This window comes from Coregonus clupeaformis, chromosome 16, assembly GCF_020615455.1.
Source record: "Coregonus clupeaformis isolate EN_2021a chromosome 16, ASM2061545v1, whole genome shotgun sequence".
NCBI classification, from domain to species: domain Eukaryota; kingdom Metazoa; phylum Chordata; class Actinopteri; order Salmoniformes; family Salmonidae; genus Coregonus; species Coregonus clupeaformis.
Genome location: NC_059207.1, coordinates 10,721,077 through 10,725,642, shown reverse-complemented (window position 1 = coordinate 10,725,642; position 4,566 = coordinate 10,721,077).

The window sequence follows — 4,566 nt, the reverse complement described above, 5'->3', positions numbered from 1 at the left end:
AAAAGCTGTAATATCTTATGTTTCAACGAGTCGTGGCTGAATGACGACATGAATAACATACAGCTGGCGGGTTATACACTGTATTGGCAGGATAGAACAGCAGCCTCTGGTAAGACAAGGGGTGGCGGTCTATGTATATTTGTAAACAACAGCTGGTGCATGATATCTAAGGAAGTCTCAAGGTTTTGCTCGCCTGAGGTAGAGTAGCTCATGATAAGCTGTAGACCACACTATCTACCAAGAGAATTTTCATCTATATTCTTCGTAGCTGTCTATTTACCACCACAAACCGATGCTGGCACTAAGACCACTCTCAATGAACTGTATACGGCCATACTCCACACACAGAGACGCGTACAAAGCTCTCCCTCGCCCTCCATTTGGCAAATCTGACCATAATATCTATCCTCCTGATTCCTGCTTAAAAGCAAAAACTAAAGCAGGAAGCACCAGAGACTCGGTCAATAAAAAAGGGATCAGATGAAGCAGATGCTAAGCTACAGGACTGTTTTGCTAGCACAGACTGGAACATGTTCCGGGATTCTTCCGATGGCATTGAGGAGTACACCACATCAGTCACTGGCTTCATCAATAAGTGCATCGATGACGTCGTCCCCACAGTGACTGTACATACATACCCCAACCAGAAGCAATGGATTACAGGCAACATCCGCACTGAGCTAAAGGGTAGAGCTGCCGCTGTCAAGGAGCGGGACTCTAACCCGGAAGCTTATAAGAAATCCCGCTATGGCCTCCGACGAACCATCAAACAGCCAAAGAGTCAATACAGGACTAAGATCGAATCATACTACACCGGCTCCGACGCTCGTCGGATGTGGCAGGGCTTTCAAACTATTACAGACTACAAAGGGAAGCACAGCCGCGAGCTGCCTAGTGACACAAGCCTACCAGATTAGCTAAATTACTTCTATGCTCGCTTCGAGGCAAGTAACACTGAAACATGCATGAGAGCATCAGCTGTTCCGGACGACTGTGTGATCACGTCTCTGTAGCCGATGTGAGTAAGACCTTTAAACAGGTCAACATTCACAAGGCCGCAGGGCCAGACGGATTACCAGGACGTGTACTCCGAGCATGCGGTGAGTCTGTAATACCAACATGTTTCAAGCAGACCACCATAGTCCCTGTGACCAAGAACATGACTACCGACCCGTAACACTCATGTCTGTTGCCATGAAGTGTTTTGAAAGGCTGGTCATGGCTCACATCAACACCATTATCCCAGAAACCCTAGACCCACTCCAATTTGCATAACGCCCCAACAGATCCACAGATTATGCAATCTCTATTGCGCTCCACACTGCCCTTTCACAGCTGGACAAAAGGAACACGTATGTGAGAATGCTATTCATTGACTACAGCTCAGCGTTCAACACCATAGTGCCCTCAAAGCTCATCAATAAGCTAAGGACCCTGGGACTAAACACCTCCCTCTGCAACTGGATCCTGGACTTCCTGACGGGCCGCCCCCAGGTGGTAAGGGTAGGTAACAACACATCCGCCATGCTGATCCTCAACAGGGGGCCCCTCAAGGGTGCGTGCTCAGTCCCCTCCTGTACTCCCTATTCACTCATGACTGCATGACCAGGCATGACTCCAACACCATTATTAAGTTTGCCGATGACACAACAGTGGTAGGCCTGATCACCGACAACGACGAGACAACCTATAGGGAGGAGGTCAGAGACCTGGCAGTGTGGTGCCAGGATAACAACCTCTCCCTCAACGTGATCAAGACAAAGGAGATGATTGTGGACTACAGGAAAAAGAAGAGGACCGAGCACTCCCCCATTTTCATCGACGTGGTTGTAGTGGAGCAGGTTGAGAGCTTCAAGTTCCTTGGTGTCTACATCACCAACAAACTAACATGGTCCATGCACACCAAGACAGTCGTGAAGAGGCCACGACAAAGCCTATTCCCCCTCAGGAGAATGAAAAGATTTGGCATGGGTCCTCAGATCCTCAAAAGGCTCTACAGCTGCACCATCGAGAGCATCCTGACTGGTTGCATCACTGCCTGGTATGGCAACTGCTCGGCGTCCGACCGCAAGGCACTACAGAGGGTAGTGTGTACGGCCCAGTACATCACTGGGGCCAAGCTTCCTGCCATCCAGGACCTCTATACCAGGCGGTGTCAGAGGAAGGCCCTAAAAATTGTCAAAGACTCCAGCCACCCTAGTCATAGACTGTTCTCTCTGCTACTGCACGGCAAGCAGTACCAGAGCGCCAAGTCTAGGTCCAAGAGGCTTCTAAACAGCTTCTACCCCCAAGCCATAAGACTAATGAACATCTAATCAAATGGCTACCCAGGTCATTTGCATTGCACCCCCCCGCCCCCTTTTACGCTGCTGCTACTCTCTGTTTGTTATCCATGAACAGTCATTTTAATAACTCTACCTACATGTACCTATTACCTCAATTACCTCGACTAACTACCCACTGTATATAGCCTCACTATTGTTATTTAACTGCTGCTCTTTAATTATTTGTTACTTTTATTTCTTATAATTTTTTTATTTAATGTTTTTTTGGTATTTTTGGGGGTAAAAATTGCAATGTTGGTTAAGGGCTTGTAAGTAAGCATTTCACTGTTGTATTCGGCGAATGTGAGAAATAAGATTTGATTCGATTTGATTTGATTTAGACGTATGTACGTATAATATATATGTATTTAGACTTATCTAGACGTATATGTGTGGCAGAACACGTAATTTAGTATACTTAATAGCTCGTTAAAGTTTACCCAGAACTCCCAATTCCCTAATATACTCACTACTCACTCAATACTATCAGCTTGCCAAATCCTACAAATGTACAAGCATAAATGAGAAAACCATCACATATTCTATGGTTGAATGCCTTAAAGAAGAAGCTGAAATACATATTGTAAGGCTTATTCCACCTGTTTTATGATAAGTCAAGCATGGGGTACAGACATGCAGCATTCAATCATATGTCTATCGTGGCTCAGTATCCTTGACGCTGTTCAATATTCTGTGCTATTCTATATGATTCTATGTAGAATAGCTATTTTACATTGTCTATGGGTGGCAGGTAGCTTAGTGGGTAAGAGCGTTGTGCCAGTAACCGAAATCCCCGAGCCGACTAGGTGAAAAATCTGTCGATGTGCCCTTAAGCAAGGCACTTAACCCTAATTGCTCCTGTAAGTCGCTCTGGATAAGAGCGTCTGCTAAATATGTAAAATGTCTACAGACCTGATATTCAAGGAATAATGCTGGCAGGAGAGCTTAGCTGCTTAATTGGAGACTGTAGTAGGGCGCAGACTGCAAGGTTCTGGCTGGTTCCTGGTTCCTGATTGGTTTATGTGAGGGCTGGGGTGCAGGAATAAATGGTAGCATTCTATTATGAGGGCACGGGTTGAACCAGCCTATGGCCCGTCACGTGACCGAACAACAATCTGCGCCGCTCGGTTATGTTGTCAACAAGGCAGCATGAGCCGTTGTTCAGAAACATACAACATCTCTTTTCCACAAAATATGTTCGAATTTTCAAAGTAGTTTTAATTGGGAAGGCAGATAAAGCGTTTTTATCAAAAGCAATCCACATCACAGGAGGTTGGTGGCACCGTAATTGGGGAGAATGGGCATGTGGTAATGACTGGAGCGGAATCAGTGGAATGGTATCAAATGGTTTCCATGTGTTTGATGCCATTCCATTCACTTCGTTCCAGCCATTATTGTGAGCCGTCCTCCCCTCAGCAGCCTCCACAGATCCACATGCTAACCTACGTCACTTTTTCACCATTGGCCGTAACGGGACAGCCAGCTCATGCCCGGGATGCAACCCGCTTCCAAAACGAATGCAATCACTTTTCATCCGGTGCAAACTACGCCTACCCGTGCGCCCAGGACAGCTTAATAGAATCCCCTCAATCCTCCTGGAGGTCAGACTGACAGTGAAGCCGCTGCAGCTCTACATCATCGGCCACCAGACTATGTGATGGAAAGGTCACGCTGGGTCACGTGCATCTCCCCTATGGACCCAGATGAGCCAGAGGTCAGGGCAGGTCACCGCACTCTTGGAGCCTTGCACAGGACAGGACAGGACAGGAAGCCATGGGTTCCCATGCTGAACCTACAGGATAACCTGGAATTATTTTACACAGGAGTTGTCCTTTTCAAAACACATAACTATAGCAGGGGAAAGGGCAGTGATACAAAATATCTTTAATGGAATAGTTTATTTGTGTGTGTGTGTGTGTGTGTGTGTGTGTGTGTGTGTGTGTGTGTGTCTTTAAGGACCGCTAATGTCACCACGTTACTTTGATTGACAGCCGAGATCTGTCACTCTCCAGTACACTAGCCACCTTGTGCTGCACTCCTCGCTAAACCTAACCGTCACTCGGATTGGCTGGTGTCTGTGTTGCTCAAAATAATCGACAGACTTGAAACCATTTAGAGGAAATCTATTGGTGGATTCTACATAATGCGTCATTATCCCACGTGGAAAGACAATCTCTATTGGCCCGTGCACATTTTCGGGGGCAGTTCCTTTTCTGGTTAGCTGGGGGAGTGTGAAACCGCG